At 35.6% G+C, this 20,175-nt stretch overlaps 1 protein-coding gene across 2 annotated transcripts in view; it reads right to left on the minus strand.

Moving 5' to 3' along the window:
- The window catches only part of LOC137616409 (broad-complex core protein isoforms 1/2/3/4/5-like), a 454,908-nt gene extending 448,957 nt beyond the window's left edge, over positions 1 to 5,951 (minus strand). Inside the window, exon 1 of one of the 2 annotated variants that reach the window (XM_068346140.1) lies at positions 5,841 to 5,951. The gene's annotated coding sequence lies outside the window, so the exon portion shown is untranslated. The remainder of the gene's footprint in view (positions 1 to 5,840) is intronic. The other variant, XM_068346142.1, reaches the window with a different exon arrangement.
- Between the last annotated feature and the right edge of the window lie 14,224 nt (positions 5,952 to 20,175).

A 20,175-nucleotide genomic window follows, 5' to 3' on the forward strand; every position in this document is an offset into this window, starting at 1 on the left:
AACTACCATTTACTAATAAAACGTTAAATTAGACCAGATAATTTAGCTAATTTCTTATTTTTCAAACCGTTCCACGTAAAGCTATCTTTAGCTGCCCAGGTTGTGTACGCAGCAAGTATCTTAATTCCAAGAAATGGAAATCCTAAGGTATACTTATACATGATTTTTTCAATCTACAGAACTGTCCTACTAAGTTATTTAAACTACACACACTCTAATATTTAGTCTTCGTTGCCTGTAAGACGTGACCATCTTTTTTTATTTCTTTTTTTTTATTACTCTCTATACTTAAAAAGTGCAGTAATAAGTGGTCTAAACATTATTACCAATCTCATCAAATTCCTATGAATTCTTTACATTTCCCACTTGCCATCCTGTTGTTCGAGGATTAATTTCTTACGCTTAAACTTCGAGCACGTTCATATCCTTTCTGTTTGAGCCAATCTTCATTTTTAAAACTTCTTAATCTATTTCAAATAAAGCGTAACTTCATGATCTTCCCTTGTTTTACTAATTGGCTTAAATATATTCTCTTTATATCCTTGGATTTACTATAAAATTCTATCCACGTTCCTAAATTGACGTTACAATTATTTTTTTTCCAATACTGATACTCTAACCAACTTTACAGTCTTGGTTTTATTATTCTTTTTTTTTTCAGACATATTTGATTTTCTTAAAAATATCAAGAACTGTGCACAATGAAATTTCTTTTCAATTTCTGATCTTTCGAAGTCATACGTCAACTAACTCTTCTTGTGATTTGCATTGTCCTGCAGCAAACATAATTTCTTTCTCCTTTCAAAGGTTTAGAAACAGTAGGATTTATCTCCCCCCCCCCCGCCCCCACCCCCCTTTTTTTTTTACAGCCAAATTCAAATACTATAAATTCTGGAGAAAATTAAAAGTCACGCGTCTTATTTGACGCAATGAAGTGTTTTTCTTTGTTTATCCGTACGAAGAGCTACATTAACAATACAGGAGAACAGCAAATTTAACTTTTGAAGGAATTACATCAACTAATATTAAGCTAATGTAAAAACAAAGCTTACGGTATATCCGTTTAATTAAGGCATTCCTTTTAATATAGTTCCATAATCTACATTACGAAAACTTTAAACATTAAAGTATCACAGTATGAAACCTCAAGATTATAGGTTGCTCCCTAAAAAAGACGTGATGATAGAATCCGCTCCCCTCCGGAAATAATACCAAGCGGTAAATTCTTGTAACGTCACTACAGACTTACGTAACAGAAGAGACCCTTTTTTTCAGGTTGCCTTTGCAATCATTATACACACGCCATCAAGTCCCGCTCAGCAACAACTTTCAACACACTTAATCCTATTCTATAAAGGATAATTTCTACTTGCTGTTTTCGTAATCATGAAAATCTTTATAAAATCTCATCCTGTAAAACTTATAAGTTGGATAAAAGATAGATATAATAATAATGACAATCAAAGCGTAAATAAAGAAGAACAAAAGCACTGTGCCTGCGGGACGAGACTCTTGGCGGTCGTTTATTCGAGTTACCCACCTCGACAAGTGGTGGGCCGGGAGACGATGATGTAACCAAGAGACGAAAACAAAAAGAAGGAAAAATGCATTTGCCTCCTGAGGGCAAGAAGCATCTCTGACACCTTCCAGTTCCTCTCTTTTACGCTGCGTTTCAGTGCCACTTCCTTCAACAATTGATAATCACAGCTTGTCTAGAGGGTTTGTATTTCGAAATCATTCACACCAGCAAGCATTGGCGTCCTTTAATAAACAATTTTGACTAAGAATGTTTTTCCTATTTATTTTCGCATTACATGTGCTTGAGTATAGGTTAAGAATTCATTGTTCGATCAGAATAGGCAAAACCTTTTAGGGGTAAAATCCTGTCGAACACAGGATGGTGATTTGTTATTATCAAAAGAATAAACAGTGTGCAATAGAGAGCAATATGTAATATATAGAAATTAAACGAATCAACTATATGAATAAACTTACCCATTTAAAAGAAAATACATATCTGCTTGATTAATGGTTTCGGAGTACTCAAGTACATTTGCACTAAACCTTACTATATTTGATGAATATTACTTAACACAAGTAAATGCTTGAAATAAATCTTTTCCTAAATAATAACTTGAAATGATGAGCCCATAGTTCAAACAATTTGATTCCTGCTTAATAACACTAAATTGCAATCTGGACAGGTTTCCATTCGTCATCTCCGCCTTGAATGTCGGACATCACACAACGTCCAACATTACTAATTCCTTAGAATAAAATCATCCATAGCTTTATTGAAAAACAAGATATGAAAGTCGTTTCATCTTAAGTTATTTTAACAAAATAGTAGACGAGGAATTGTCCATAAGGCCCCACATACATTATACACCTCAAAAAATATCAAAACAAAGCTTAAAAAAGAGCAGGCGATGATGTTACAAAAAACACCATAAATGCTACAGCCGTTCTAACACTCATATATGTCATGCAATGCATTTCAAGCAGCTTGTGTTTCTAAGCGGCCAATCCTTTGATGCCATTAGAAGTAATTTATACGCATCCTTGTAGTGTTCTTTCTATAAAGGCAAAATTGCATGAAAATCATTTGTGATAGCTGAAGTTATAAAACTGGTAGACAAAGAAGAATTATTTCTGTCTTTCTACGAGAGAGAGAGAGAGAGAGAGAGAGAGAGAGAGAGAGAGAGAGAGAGAGAGAGAGAGAGAGAGAGAGAGAGAGAGAGAGAATTTCCTCTGAAACACATTAACATAACACGTTCCATGAGCAGTAAGAAAAATCTTTACAAAAGCAATCTGTGGTATTTCCTTCCACAGTTGGAAATTGGGATGATAAGGCCCGAAATGGATCCATTCCATTCGGGTCCTTCATAGAACGACTCGTGCATTTCTTGACAGTTCGGTTATAAATCCCGATTGAGTGAAACGCGTGGAGGCTGCGTCTTCGCTTCCTGTCATCATAAAAACGGCAACCTGTTGCGGACGTTGCTTCATGAGGCGACAAAAGAAGTCTAGTTCAGACAAATCAGGGATCAGGGGCAAGGTCGACATGACCAGCGAATACTTCTTGAACATAATAACACCACCAATCGTAGCCCAAACTATGAATTATTAGTTTACTTCCTAAGCATCCTGTGCGTAGCATCTCGTTTTCTCCCTTCCTGCTGCTAATAATAGTGGTGAGGAGTTACAGCAAATTGCGTTACCATTAATCAAAAAATGCAATGAATGTATAAAATTGCCCCAGGGCCTCTACACAAGTCTCCTATGAAATAAGATACAGTGCTGATATATGAAAGAAGGACGCAACAGGTATTTATAAATATAACACCATTTGAGTGTGTTTTATCAGTTGAAAAATGGTGTCCAAAGAAATTAATAAAGTGGAATATTCGTTAAATATTAGTCTCCAAACATAGAAAATTACGTTAGAATGCACACAAACCTACATGATACCAGCTCCACACGCGCACAGACACACACATTATATATATATATATATATATATATATATATATATATATATATATATATATATATATATATATATATATATATATATATAAAACAGTCAAATAGCAACAAAAAATTTCATGCATAAAATAACCAAAGTACACATTTCAGATTGAATATTAAAATCAACCCTTACAAAGCCAATTTAATTTTTAGCCAGTGTAAACAAGTTGCACTGCAATATCAAGGGACCATACATTACATAAAGTTGAAACAATTTGTCGAAAGTGGGCAGAACTCCCACCATAAAGAGACGTCACTGCAAAGCCATTAGTCACTCCTTCCAACCATTTAGGGGAGTCAGAACAAACCTTCTGTAAGGGCCCAGGTAGTAAAGAAAGGAAACTATGTTACTTGCATGACTCTTCAGCAATTCTAAACAAATAAAGAAATACGTAAATTGTAACACAGCCTTACAAGTGAAAACGACAGGAAAAGTACGCAAACTTACTCCTCAAAGTTATAAAGCCCACCACCAGTACATTAATCTTAGATTGTCAAATGACGCAGATTTTGAATGAACGTACAATTCCCTATGTTCATAACAAAGCAACGATAACGTTGATATTCCACAATAACAAAAAATATCAGACGACAATAGTGTATTTACTTCAGACCTGCACATGAACTATGCTTCATATGGCATGCAAATCAATAATCTGGTCTGTCGAGCAACAAATCCTTGGCAAACTTAAAAAAGAGATGCATGGGTCTAAAAGGCCCACTAATCATCTAACCAACAGAGCCAATAATAAGGAAGAAATAAACAAAAGGAAAAGAGAATAAAGCCTTCAGTGAAATTTCCGACAAATGTATCACTGTGCGCATCATTTATTCTAAAACGAAATTCAAGTATTTATCAAAACTACTGAACATACTCAAGGGATAAAACTTCTATATGATTAGATGCATGTTGATACTCTTGCAATAAAGCTATACTGAGAGAGAGAGAGAGAGAGAGAGAGAGAGAGAGAGAGAGAGAGAGAGAGAGAGAGAGAGAGAGAGAGATTATGAGTCATGTAAGCCAAGCTTAATCCGTGCTCTTAAAAACCCTTAAATATCGGTGAAGGAGAGGTGAAGATTAAAAGCTCGACGAAGAGTGGGGAGGGGAGTGGGAGAGATACAGAAAGCTTGTGCTGGCTGTAAGTGATGATCCCCATTTAATGGAAGAGGAAAGCAAGCAAAGCCGACTGCAAGCAGCAAAAGGGACGGGACTTCGGTGTAATGAATAGCAAATAAATGTCACATTCCTGCGTTCCCCTCACGCACAAATGCCTCGTGCATCCCATTGAAAGCGGAACCTCCCACACACACCCTCAAGCACAAGCAAGCGACGAGGGAAAAAGAATTCGGTTGAAAACATTTTGTCTGGAATGATATTGTTGCTCATGCCACATGCATCAATGAATACAGAATGAGGAGTCATGACTAAACACGCAAGTTGCATTCATTCCGCTTCACTGCTTTTTTTTTCTTTAAATTATTTACATTTATAAGAAAGCTTCTTCTATTTTTCTAATAGCATACGAAAGGACAATGGATGGATTCGTTCACTTGATAGTTGAATGTGTTTAAAACAAATGGTAAGACGCTGACGATAATTTGCATCTGATGTTCACATAAAAATGTTTTTCAAAATGATGAATATGCAAAATACCCTAAAAAGTCGTGGCCATTGCAGACAACGCCCACGGACAAACCCACAATGACTAAAAAGCAAGATTGAGAGAGAGAGAGAGAGAGAGAGAGAGAGAGAGAGAGAGAGAGAGAGAGAGAGAGAGAGAGAGAGAGAGAGAGAGAGAGAGTCTAACTGAAACACCAAAAATAGTGGGAAAACAATTTCCATAACACTTGCAATCTATCTTTTCCACATTTTCCGGCAAAGAAATGGGATAAAAAATATGTTATCTTTTCTTGCCTTATGACAAGTGGTCTAAAAGATCTATTTCCCTTGCCAATTAAACCGAGGAACAACACATCAAAACGAAACGTTTCAAAATCAAAACGTTTGGATCCATTACACTTATTTTCAGAAGAGGGGAAAGCAGTTGACTTATTTTCTCTAAGAGTAATCCTTCACTTTTTCACTTCTGTGCACTGTCACTTCAACCTACGCCAACTAAGACGAGACGAAAATAAAGAAAAAAAAAATAAGAAAATACCACCTAAAAGTTTTGCTCACGCAGAACTATAGTCACTTCTTTACGTTTGAAACAAACCTCCACTGCCACGCAAATCTATTTCACATTTTCTAAGTAAATAATAAAACTCACAAAGACGCAAATATAAACATGAAGGCAACGATCACTTACCTCGCGCGGAGTAGTCCAACGTGTCGCTGTTAATGATGATGATGATGATGGTGTTGATGTGAGTGTGCCTGTGTGTAAATCTGCCGAGAGAGTGACTGGGACTTTCAGATCCCCAGCTCCCACAGTACTGGAGTCACACAGGTGTTTCCACCCCGACCACAGATGTTCATTCCAGCACCACACTTGTTCTGTCAGAGTTCCAGGTGTGGTGTGATGGGGTTATACGAGAGGGCCAGCGATGGAAAAGGGAATGAAAAGGGGCTCGGGATATATCATCCGGTGGGAGAAAAAGAGAAACATCTATACCGTAAGTTCTGTTTTTTCGTCTCTCTCTCTTTCTCTCTCTTCCTCTATTCCTTTATCCGAGCGAAGATCTTCTTCGATTGGGATGAAGGAGGAGTAGAGGGAATTTGATGGCGTAGGAGGTGGTTTTAGAACGTGCGTTCGTTCGTATATAAGAGGGCGTGCGTGTATGCTTGTTATGTAAGGCAGCCCAAGTTTGGGAGAGGGCCAAGTGTTACTGCTACGAAACAAACAGATTACATCATAAACAACCCCCTCTTATTATCTATCTCTTTCTCTATTTTAAGTGCACAATAATTATTTAATGTTCTTCCTCTACTACAGCAGCTTCTTATTATACGAGCTATTTTGTAAGCAAAATCTTACATGACCCTTCTGTCCGCATTCAAAAACGCACAGGACAGACTGTCAAAACGGAAGACTGCGCCAGAAACTTCTTGTGCTCCTTCCGTAAATACGAGGCACTTGCGAGTGCGACGCAAATCTAGACGCAAATCGACGCGTGAGTTCAGCGAGTCGAAGAGACGAGGAGAAGTAAGCCCAAAAGCAAGGCAACACCAACGGCCTGAGGAGCCCTCAGAAAGAGAGAAAGAAAAGAAAAAAAAATTCATGATCGTGAGACGGAAAAACCGAGAGAAAACGAGTAGGGCAGGTATGGGGAGCTACAGGAACCCTTCCCCCGGAGACAGAAAGGGAGAAGGAAAGGGGAGGGGGGAGGGTGTAGGGAAGTTTTGGGGGAGACATTGTTAACCAGGATAGGGGGATGGCAAATGAAAGGTAGGGGAGGGATTGAGAGGTAGATTTTGAAAGGATGGCTTGAAGGGAAGATAGAGGGGACAGAAAAGATAAGAGGATACTCACCAAGGAGAATGAAAATAGCAAAAAGATACAGGTAAACAAGCAAAAAGGGAGGCACAATATCTACAGGAATATAGGGGAACGTGGATTGGTGGGGGCATTGGCAGATGGAGGGAATGGGGGGGGGGGGTGAAGGAGGCATGGGGAGGGGGGAAAGGCCTGCGCAACTGCAACAGAACCTCCCACCTCTACACTAGTCCCTATATCACACCAAAGCACTACGATTGCTCCTTTTCAAAGGAATCTACTTTCTTTTATTTCGAACAAAGTAAATGGCTTGACTCTGTATTCAAGACTAATACTTGCATTCAAACATGCTCTAAACATAATGCTGCAATCTCAGAATTCAATTAATAATTCTACCTTTATTGAAAGACTAATAGAAATGTCTTAAACTTCCCATCTCTTAATTGCACGATTAAGACCGTCTTCTTTTTCATCTCTTTGAAGAATTTTACACATATCACTTCGCCGGTTATTATAGTTACGTAACATCACGTTAATCAACCGACACATAATCTCTCAGAGTTGTGGTTAGCAGTAAGCCTGGCTTGATTACACCCCTTAAGGGCGAAGACAACAAGCAAAACACATTGGAATTTCCACCTTCCTGTCTAGTATGCGAAGTTGGATTTTACATACGAGAAAAAATCTGCGTTAAGAGTTCTCTCTCTCTCTCTCTCTCTCTCTCTCTCTCTCTCTCTCTCTCTCTCTCTCTCTCTCTCTCTCTCTCTCTCTCTCTGTATGCTAGTCTCCGTTAGACCTCTCTCTCTCTCTCTCTCTCTCTCTCTCTCTGTATGCTAGTCTCTCTCTCTCTCTCTCTCTCTCTCTCTCTCTCTCTCTCCAGATCTTCGTCTTAAAGGCGCGTGCCCTTGTGCCTGCGTGGGAGGGCAAAGGAGGAGAAGGAGGAGTGTCCGATTCTTGGAGGTGACTTGACACGGCAGTTTTACACATTGATGGACGTTTGGACGATGCAAAATAGCATACCAAACACAATAAATCAAAATGTTAGAATTAAAACTGGTTTACAAGGCTCAATGTTCACTTGCGTTACAATGTTAAAGACAATTATCATAAGAGAGCCATCACTTGCGCAAAACATGAAAGGTAAACAAGATCAGCAAATGTGAACACTAATAAACATGAATTTACTATGAATCCGCTCCATTCACGAAATTTTGAATGAACAAATATATACTAAAATATGAATGAACAAATATACAGAAGACAGCGTACGATTTTTGTTGTAATACTACTTCTACTACTTTTATTTTCCCATAAAAAATTGTTTTAGTCTTTTGTGTTAGCTGTTTCCCAATGTTATCAACGCCACATGGGATTATCAATAACACTTATAATTATATGTATGCTATCATTTGGGATTGTAAAGAATTTCTATGATATAATTTAGATTACCATAAATAATTTAAATTATCTCACCCATGTTCTAATAAGTTTATTCTCATTCCTTCAGTTTATTTTATTACATCTATTTTCCAAGGTTGCATTACATATTTGTTGACTCAATTGATGTGCCCCGTACAAATGACAGACAGCAACTTTCACAATAAGGAACATGGAACCTTCAGGTTGAATATTGGTTCTTCTGGCAAGAAGCTGAACACATCAGCCAGTATTACTTCCACAAAAATCCCAATTGGTGATATTCCTGTTATTTTTCACACAATTGTGGTAATTTCTTCAATTTTGTCTCTTCTTTTAAATAACATTAATGAAATGTAGATGTTAATTGATACTACTTTTTATTTGTTATTTTCTTATCTTTCATTTTAACCCTCTGTTGATACTGTACTAAAAGTGGAGTGACATTAGTTTTTTTTTTTCATCTATAGGTGGTGTGTATACTAATATAGAATTAACATTCAGACTTTGTGGCATTTGTTGCTATGATCAAACTTGTTTCTCAACTACTGAACTTCTCCTCAGTAATTGTAAGAGCTCTCATAACTCTTAAGTACACATCTATCAAACAGGATATTTTCCACTAAGCCTCTAATCCAAGCACCCACCAACATTTAAGTGAATACTACATTGAGAGGATGCATTTTTTCATGAATAATCTTGGTAGCTGGTGAGCTCAAAAGTTTTCTAATCTCACTGAACTGCAATACACAGTCGAACTATGTACATATGGTCCAGACAGGTAACGCCCAGCAGATTATAATAAAAACATTACTTGGGTATTTCAACAAGCACTTCTAAAATCTATGGTGCAATCAATAATGCATTTGCATTTTGTTTACACATTGCTTCTTACGTGTACACAACAATGTGAATTGATTTAATTTACTCTTGATTTTCCTGGGGTACATTTCAACTTTGGTTCTCATGACCATAGTCTGGGTGAATATATTTTTACAAAAACTCTGGTCACCCATGGTTTTGGTCTGACTATGCTTATTTGTTTTGTCAAAGCCATCTTTAAATCTTTCAACATATCTAATTTAATGGTGTTATTGCTGTGTCCTCTGTAAACAAAAAAATCTCAATTAATTGGTCTCTTGTTTTCTTCGAACTTTCACTGTGGGTAACCAGGTACTGTGCCTAAGCCTTTTAACAAGTCTCTAAACCAGGAAAACACCTATGAATTTGACAGCTACCATACTTGGTTTCTCAACGAATTTGTGATAAACTTGCTGTAATGTTTTGCTATCTTTTTGGGCTAATTCTAAACCCTGTTGTTCATCCCATATCTCAGAAGTACACTTATCAACAAACTGTTTGAAAAAAAAAAGGAAACCTGCCTGAACCTCTAGAAGTGTTCTTACTTTAAAGATAAAATGTTGAACCCTACTCAATGCTTAACCTTTAGAGCATAGGAAATTCTGTAACGTTCTATCTGACCATCAGGATAATTTCCACAAGCTAGATCAAATAGTAATTTCCTATCCTATGTTGTTCGTATCTCAGTATATTGTCTTAAAACCTCAAAGGAAACTTGAGTATGAAACTGTCTGTAATCTCTCAAAATCTTTTAACAATCTGGTATGTGGGCCTTTTAGCAAAACTTCATGCTTACGGCTGCATTACTTTATCAAAAACCTACGTTGGGTTTCTTAATAGTCAGGTCTATTTCATTGATGATGCTATATCTGACTTTTTTTTATATTAACTTGTGTCATTCATGAATCTGTTGAATCTGTCTACCTTGCTCTATTCCTTATTTTAATTTTTGGGCCTTTTTTAGTATACACTTCCTTACTCATCAACATACAAAGAATTCTGTTCTTTAAAAGTCTAAATTCTTTCAAGTTCCACTTTAGAATCATTCTAATATTTCTAATCTTCATTAATAGGGATCTAGAAAGTTGGGGGTTGTATGGATGTGTCAGGAGATAAAGTATCTTAGTTAATAAGACAGTCGTATCTTACAGGCTGGCCAAAGTACAGTGATCACCACCGACATACTATTTCAACTGTTTTCCCAAACCAAGTAAGTGGACCCACTTCTTTTTTGGGTTAGCCTTTAGAGACAAGCGCCTAAAGTGCTTCCCCAAGGATGAAGCATGCAATGAGGATATACATTATGCTGAAGGCCAGACAATTAAGAGGGGCTCGCTTTAATCATTCTGCTGAGCAAGCACTTTGTTCCACATCGTATGCCATGATCTGTAAAGTTGGTAGAGATATATCTCAGTTTACTGATCTGTTTCAAGATCAATTACATATTCATTCATCTAATAACTTCTAGCTTCATAATAATGTCTGAGGAGTAGAAAACTGGATCCCTCATAGTTTTCAGTGGGTCAGTCAATGTTATAAATGAACTTCAGATTAGAAAGGGGAAAGAAAGTGATAATGAGTTTCGAGAGGAGTAGGAGTCTGCAAATGAGTGGGTAGGAAAAGAGGTAATTTGAAGAAAACAACTAATGTAAAGAAGGAACAGAGTTGAGAAGAGAACGAATTCTTGTGGGATACTGCTAAAGATATATACGGAACGAGGCAGAGATAACACTCCCAACTAGAGCTGCAAAAGCCTTATCTACTAAGTACCTAGATAAGAATTTATAAAAGGAAAGTATAGAGACCTAAGAATAAAGTTTGACGTGGCTGATAAGTCCTTATTTACAGATATCATGAGCAAACTTAGGAATGTCTCAATAACAGAAATTCTATTTGCATTAGCTTTAACCAACCACTGCGCACTATGCGAATTACATTTATTTTCTAGTCACACATTACTTCCAGCCAGAAAATTTTTCACTTTAAAGAAACGGTTTACAATATGAAGATTGATTTGTTGTTTGTTAATTACATGCTTATTTACTCTATTATGATACAATATAACCGACAGTCAGCTGTCTAATTGATGGCCTAAGTATTGGAAACTATAAACTCTTAAACAATTACTGCATATGCTAAGAAGATACTACAAAAATGACATGATGGAAAGAAATGACACTGTCTCAGGTCAGTCTTGAAAGCCATTAGGGCTGCCATTCCAGACAATACCCTATTAGTCTACCAGTGAAATGAGCATTATAAGGAAATATTTGTCACTGGAAAAGTAATGTGTTCAAATGCTGTGTAACTTTTGTATCTAAAATCTTCATGAAAATTAGTTATATTTAATTAATACCCACCAGTTTTATTTCCGCAAGTCATTCTCATATCATCTCAGAAATTGATAGCGTTGTTTTAGGGGAAAATCTCAAGAATGGCGATCTTTGAAACATAACTGGACAGTGCTTTATGAAAATTGGTAAAAAGGAAAACTTTAGATATCATTCAAGCAATTCATTTACATAGATCAAATTGACTTGTAGATCCAGAGGTGTAATTAAACAACGAAAGAGTCATACGTCAAGTTAAAAGTTCAATAAAACCGTATTCGACACTGACTCAGCCCCCCCCCCCCCCCCCTTTACTTCCATGACAGACCCCAAAACTGTAATGACGCCCGCATAGGTTGCAAGAAGCATCAACAATACTGGGGCACTTTCCCGAAGGAAGCACTTCATTAGAGACTATTAATGGAGCAATAAAATGGCGGACATCGTGGGCACGTCCTCAGTAAAAATGTTACGGGACGAATGAGATACCTCCAAGAACAGCCATCTTGAATCATCTCTTGAGATCAAATTCTTAAAATGACAATTTTACCTTCGAAATCTTCACGAAACCCCTTGAGCATAAAGCCATATACAATTTCATTCAATGGATCTGCAGTTTTTTTTCATCTCGAACTTACCATTGATTTGTAATAACCAATTTTGTGGATAAGAAATTAAAATGAGGCTGACCATCTTGAAGTTTTTTAAATGTGAAGTATGTATCATATGCAATGTCACTGAGAAGCGTTAATTTTCATTACTTATCTTCAAAATAGATTACATACTATAAATCACAATTTTTAAGTTTTACATTTTTGTGCAATAGAATCATTTTAAATTCATCAAATACTATAAATATATAACTTTGTTGTTTTAATCATGTGCCCAAAAATAACAACTTGTCCCTCATTTCTTGCGGTTATCTATTACATAGCAAAATAAGAATCGTAAATAATCCCATGTTATATATTACAGTATAACGGTCTCATCGTGAGTAGGAAATCTTTGCATTTTCTAAAATCCAATTATACAGAAAAAATCAATACGCAATTCAAGAAATGAAAGGAAGTATATAATGTGTCCTTACGACACAGCTGTCACGATACCATTTAAGTTATTAGAAAACGTTGGTTTTCCAATAACTTAAATGGTACCATAAATAAATAAATTCCTCAGAGCAGTCGGCTAAAATCTAGTTATTTAATGTTGGTTAGAATCAGAAGAAAATGATTGTAATATAAAGAAAACTTGAAAGTGTTCGCTAATAACCCGAAATATAAATTTTTCTTGGCCCACTCTTGTGTCTTCTTCCACTTAGCTGATTAACCTGTAATTTTCTCATCTGATAATTATAGACGTTTTTAGAGAGGGTGTTAATTCCAATTATATTGCTGAACGTAACTAAGGTGGGTAATTTTACGATAAACTTGTAATTACATCTATTACTGCAATTTTCTTTTGTGATATCTTTTTGAAGCATGAAAATGCTTGTGTACTATGGTAACTTCATAAGAAGATTCCTACTGTTCAATTTGCTTTCCACACTAGAAAAATGGCATCCATCTTGTCCTACATATATGTCTGCAGCACAAACTATGATTGTGGATTTATGAAATTTAAGCCATATGACCTCGAACTGGGACCAGAAAGGCCATTCAGCTCCTAGGATCAAGAGGATAGACATCAAATTAAAAAAAAAAAAAAAAAAAAAAAAAAAAAGGAAGCAGGAACAGAGATAAAGGAAAGGAGTATAAAGTAGGTATTGCCCACCCTCTGACAAACCCACCCAGAGGTATTGACCATGGTTTCAATTACAGTATAAATGCGTCCGACATAATACGTTAACAGTCACAGAGCACTACAGGTTATTCTGGAATTTTATTCAGCATTACTGTCAAATATAAACTACATACTGCAATTTCCTTGTTACACTAATAATAAAAAAAAAACCAACAGGATGCGAGACTACAACTGCTCATCTATCCACGACTTGCAAGAGCTCTGGATTTGAAACTACTTCCAGTGCATGATAGTCCACGTTTCTCAAAATTTAAACAAATTATATTAAACTGTCTCCCTTTAATGTCTTGTTAACATAAAATTTTTTATAACGTTAACAATTTAAAGGAGCAACATCTAAAATTTATCGTGACAAAATTTCTTCCAAAACAGCGAAGTGAAAACATTCCACTATCGACCGAAAATGATTTCACTTACTTACTTTACTTTGATGGCTGCTTTTCCGGTCCCATACAGCAAGGGAACCCCGCTCTCTATAGGAGAAAAATATAGGTTACCAAGATGAGCTACAAAAATGCAAGACTAACAACAAAAACACACTGTCTGTAATTAGGAATATGATTATTCTATGGAAAAGGTTCACTGACATTTAGCTATTGCTTTAATAATCTAAAATATAAATTTTGCTTTCATAAAACTTCATTTTTCCTTTATATCTGGTCTTAATAAGTCATCCTTATCTCAATACTTTACAGTTCGTTCAAGATAAAATGTGAAAATTATTCCTCTCTCAACAAATGTTCCCTATGAAAGAAATCTGCCCTGATTATAAATTCTAAGGTTAAATGGCAGCTCAGATATTGTCATAATACAACTCAAGACGTTTTACACAAGTACTTCCAATAAAATCTATTCTATGTAGAAACTCACTGAACAGCCAATTTTGTGTATCCCCTTTGCTCAAAAACCAAAATAATGAACTTAACAAATAAGGAGTAATGAAGGCGCGGATAACTTCTATCTCTCAAACCAAGTAATCACAGCCCTGTTAATATAAATGTGTTTATGTCTAGTTTATTAAGTCAATGGTAAATACAGATATTTTATGTTTATTTTCCATACATCAATCAAATTAGGTATTGTTACCTTCTTTTGACTGTTTTCATGTTATGAATATTTCAATGATTGTTAGAAGCTGCATAGTTTCTAACTAAATACATTCTTTTACTAATATAGTGCAAATTTTGTTAGTTTTCCACATTTTCCTCCATTCTTTGTTCTCAGTCTTATTTTAAAAGGCAAAGAACATGACTTTGCCAAAAACATCAATATATACATTCAGAAGTTCTTTCCTTTTATTTTTCAAATTAAGATCACTGATTAAATTATTACACTTTTGAGGGTAATTATATCAATACGAACACTTTTTTTATCTTCTATATACAGTTCAATGAAACTCTTACTCACCGGTTCACGTGTATATAGCTCATCGTTTCATAGGTTAATAAATACGGAATTTAAACTGTAATTTCTGTTCCAATTATCTTTCTGCTGTTGGATACTGTAGTATAAAACTATCATGAATGAAGACAAGATCTTTCATTGAAAAAGTCCTTATTGTATAGTAAATCTTCTTATTTTCTATTTACCAGAAGATGAAGTCTGTTAGGCAAAACAAAGGCATGTTGTTGCATTTTTGCCATTAAAATGAGAGAGAGAGAGAGAGAGAGAGAGAGAGAGAGAGAGAGAGAGAGAGAGAGAGAGAGAGAGAGAGAGTACTTTATGTTCATCATTTTGGGTTTGGAAGGAACTGTAAATTAATACCACGTACCCGACATCCGACCAGCTGGATCGGATTATCGCAGATTTTTCTCGGATCTCGGATAGCAGAGGTAAAAAAAAAAATGTCATACAAAGGTATTTTTTTGGGGTAAGGGGAGAGAGGAATTATTTGGAATGAAGAAAGGCGGATTACTGAGGTTAAATGTAAGTTTGTATTAAATTCGATGCCAGGAACTTCCTGTAGCAAAGATTACTACGTTTCCTTTCTTCCATTAGCACGTAGCAACACAGAAGTATTCCAGATTCTTTGCTGTCTTGTGTTCCAAAGGATAGAGTTTATGGAACATTTGTTACGATTTCTAACATGGTTAACAAATATAATATGGAGAAGACGTTGCATTAATTAAACTTTTTCTTATGCAAGTCTTAACGGTTAATGGGTCTATTGAGAAGATGATTAACCTATTTTATGCATTCATGCTGTTAGAACGCTATGGCATACCTGTATATATCAACCATGAGTGTGTGTGTGTATATATATATATATATATATATATATATATATATATATATATATATATATATATATACTGTATATATATAACATATATATATATATATATATATATATATATATATGTATATATATAATATATCAAAGCTTTGCGTCAACTTCAAATCCAGACTGTTTATGTAGTAGTAAAAATATGTTACCTAATAGAGTTGAGTAGTTATGTACTGTTTTCTAGATTATAATATACATCACACATAGTGATCTTTTAATTCCACATTTCTGGAATACAGTTCTCATGTCTGTAAAATGGCAACATTAAAGGACATTCAACTTGGGCTATTTTCAAAAAGTTTTTGTTTTGATTTTTTGTGACCAGTGAAAATAATAATTTAGACCATCATAAATTAAGTATTCTGCTCATATTTCAACCGCTATACACTAACAGGAAACTCACACTATCAACCTTAATGTCTGCTATTCTAGGGTTAATGGGTTCCGTGCGTTCTGCAAATCATCAACATTCTGTTCCAGTTGCATCATTTACACTGATCAGCACCACAGGTCTTTCCTTACATTAAGATCATACTTAGAGAACTACGGTAAAGGTTGGAATCATTCATTTCAAAGATCTTTTAAATTGTGCCTAAGTCACTCATTTCATTCCATAGCTGAAATTTATTTATATATCTACTGATTACATTATTAATCTAATACTTTCATTTTATATTCAGTTGTAATTTTACCCTCTTTTGGCTTTATAATTTTTTTCAAATTTGGTTATGCTCTTTCTTCTGGCAAGTGGCAAAATAATGCGTCCACTAAGAATAACAGTAAGGTAATAATGCACATATGAAATCTTGTAATTTCATGTTTTACTTGAACATAAATATAGAAATTACTGTAAATAGTAAAAAAGAAAAAATTCGGTTTGGCTTCGAAAAAATCTTTCTCATAGCCTTTTTCAAGAGTAGTTCGAGAAAGTTATAGCTTTGTACTATTTGAATTGAAATTAATACAAAATTAAGGCCTTAAGCCAAGCACTGGGGCATCAAAGGCAATTCAACGCTGTATAATGCAATTAATCAACCATTCCCGTACTCTCACATTTGGTATCATTTTAATTTCTAAAACCAATCGCACAACTTTCATACAATAATATCTACATGCAAAATAAGGAGGGATGAAAAGGATTGAAAAAATAGATTAAAAGAATTATTTAAAGCTCATGATACAAACCAATATTCGGTATAAATTTTTTTCAAGTTAAAGGTATTACAATTTTTTTCCAAGTATATCTCTTAAAGGTTTGTCCTGGAGAAAATGTGTCCTCTGAAGATTAAAAAACAGGACAATCGATCAAAATATGTTTTAATATCTATTGTCACTTGACAAGTATTACAAAGAGGGGCCTGTCTCCCTTCACCACTCTTCATTAAATAATTGTGGGTTGCATGTGATGGCCAATACGCAGGCTAGTTAAAATTACATCATCCCTCTTACTTGTAGAATTACAAGATGGCCATTTATCCACCAAAGGGTGGATTGGTTAAAATTTTGTTAATTAAGACCATCGAGCCTGCCACTTATTCTTACAGTAAAAATGTATCTTGCTTTTAAAGTCTTTGTAAGTAATACTTATGGGAGATGGGTTAATTAGCCCTGAATCTTCCTCAGCTGCCCTATCTACTCGTTCATTCCCATCCACCCCAACGTGGGTAGGGACCCAGCAGAAGAGAACACTTACATTCTGCCTAGACTATAGAAGTAATAACCAGTCCTGCACAGCTTTTACTAGATGATGGGATGGCATAACTTGTTTAATTACGAGTAAAACGCTATTGGAATCCGTAAAAATTATATAAAAACTATCTTGATTACCATTTCTAAAAAGATGTCGGACAGCGAGATTTATTGCATTCAGCTCAGCAGTAAATACTAAACAAGTGGAAGGAAGTTTCTTTCTAATAATAATATCACCTACCACAACTGTGCTTCCAACTCCTGCAGCCGATTTGGAACCATCTGTATAAACATGTTTCCCACGATGTTGACAAATACATTATTTAAAAACTCACTTTTCATTACCTTACTGGGTAAGGTATTTTTCCCCTGCAGTAAAACACACTTTTACAGGTGGATTACACCAAGGGGAGACTTGGGATATCTTATCTCTGCTATCTGCGTTGTAAACAGACCTACTTTACTGGTATCATTTTTCAGCTGTACTTCCAAAGACTTGGGCACTCTTGATCTGTTAGGAGCTCGATCTAAAGGAGCCCTAACATATTTACGGTTAGGATTGTTTCTTATAGCGAGAGACCTAGCTAAAAACCTCAAACTTAACTCATATCTGCGGATGGAAAGGGGAGGCATGCCAGAATCCACATACAGACTATCAATGGGAGATATTCTGTAAGCACCAGTACAGATGCAGAACCCCATATTGTGAACAACATCAAGTTTTTCAAGTTAAGTCTTAGTAGCTGACGCATAAATTTGACATGCATAGTTTAATTTGCTCAGACACAAAGATATAATAATTCTAAGCAAAGTTGTTCTATCAGCACCCCAATCAAAATGTGATACGACTTTCAAGATGAACACTGACTTTTCAACCCTGATGGATAGGTCATTTATATGGGGACCAAAGGTAATTACCCCCAAGAAACTTGACATCATCTTCATAGGGCATAATACTATCATTTAAAAAAAGGGTGGGGATCTCTTCTCTTTTACGAGTATGAGTAAAACAGATGGCTTTGGTCTTGAGGAGAGAACACGAATCCCCGATAATTTGCTCATGCAGAAGCAGCATTTATAGCAATTCGAAGCTTTTGCCATGCTTGTAGTGCAGATGATTCACTAAAATAAGTTACAAAATCATCAAAAAATAGTGATCCCTGTATGCCATGAGGTAGGTGACTTACGAGACTATTGAAAGCCACAGCAAATAAGGTCACACTCAGTGCACTACCTCTGGGGAGATCTTCTTGCATGTAGGATAAAGAGAGTTCTGACCCTACTCTTACTTTGATTAATCGATTTGATAAAAATTCTTCAATAAAAGAAAACATATTCCTTCCTAAACCCCAAGAGGCCAACTGCTTTAAAATACAACCCTTCCAGGTGGTGTCATACGCCTTTTTGAGGTAAAAAAAAGACACCCATCAACTGGTTTTGGTTTGAAAAGGCATTTGAAATTTCCCTTTATAACATCAGCAAAGGGACTAGAGTACTTCGATTCTTCCTAAAACCAAACTGCCTGTTTGATAAAAGGTTTTTTGATTCTAGATACCACACAAGTCTGTTGTTGATCATTCTCTCAAATAGTTTGCATATGCAACGAGTCAAGGCTATAGGCCTATAATTAGATGGGAGTTCTGGGTCTTTACCAGACTTGTGGTCAGGAATTATGATTGAAGAATGCCAGGAATCAGATGTATGAGAACCCCATAGACCATTAAGGGTTTCTAATAAAAATTCCTTAGTATCAACTGGGAGATCTAAAATTATTCCATATCGGATGCCATACTCACCTGTGGCAGTCAAAGACGAGCTAGTGATAGCAGTTTGCATCTCCTCCATACTAAAAGGTAAGTTAAAATCTTTAGAATTAGAAGAAGCAGGAGGAACAACAGATGTTGTTATTCTAATTTGTTGAAAAGCTAGGGAATAATTGTCAGCACTTGATACATGAGCGAAGTGCTTAGCAAGTACTTCTACTACTATCTTTGGGGTCAGATATATATATTTATATACATATATATATATATATAGATATATATATATATATATATATATATATATATATATATATAATTTTCCCTAAATATTGGTAAAGGTCTAGGGACAAACTTGCCTTGAAGTTTTCCAATCTTATCCCATATTTCCTTTGAAGGAGTTTTGATATTGATATTAGATATATATTTCCTCCAAGATGCTCTTTGCTTCTTTAAAAGTTCTTTTTTGTTTCGCACAGGCTCTGAGGTACGCTATTCTATCTGCTTCATAGTTCGTTCTTAAGTTTCTTCTGAAGCAAGTTCAGGTCACTTTCTTTGCATTGGCACATTCTTTACTCCATTAAGGAACTACAGAGCGTTGAGATAAACCACATGTTTTAGGTATAAACTTGCTAGCATTATCATCAATAACATTTGAAAGATGTTCATAACCATGTACTGGAGATGTAGTTACCATACTCTCTATCGGTGTGTGCACAGTTCTCATATGTCCAGTCTACCTCATCTATCTTTCATTTTGGAGGACATGGAGAAGGAGGATTGTTGGAATAATTTAAAATTATTGACCAATGGTCACCACCATGTAGGTGTTGGTTGACCAATCGAATGGATAAGGAACAGATTGACAAATCGATGGCTGATGTAATTATGAAATACATCATACCTAGTTGGAGAACCATCATTTATTGTTATCGATTAATTCTTCAACAAGATTACCCCATCTATCACACACATTTCCACCCCATAAAGTATGCTTTGCATTAAAATCACCCATTAAAATAAAAGGGGCAGAGAGCTGACTGATCAGTCTTGGAGGTCAGAGA

This window comes from Palaemon carinicauda, chromosome 22 (assembly GCF_036898095.1).
Source record: "Palaemon carinicauda isolate YSFRI2023 chromosome 22, ASM3689809v2, whole genome shotgun sequence".
Taxonomy (NCBI): Eukaryota; Metazoa; Arthropoda; class Malacostraca; order Decapoda; family Palaemonidae; genus Palaemon; species Palaemon carinicauda.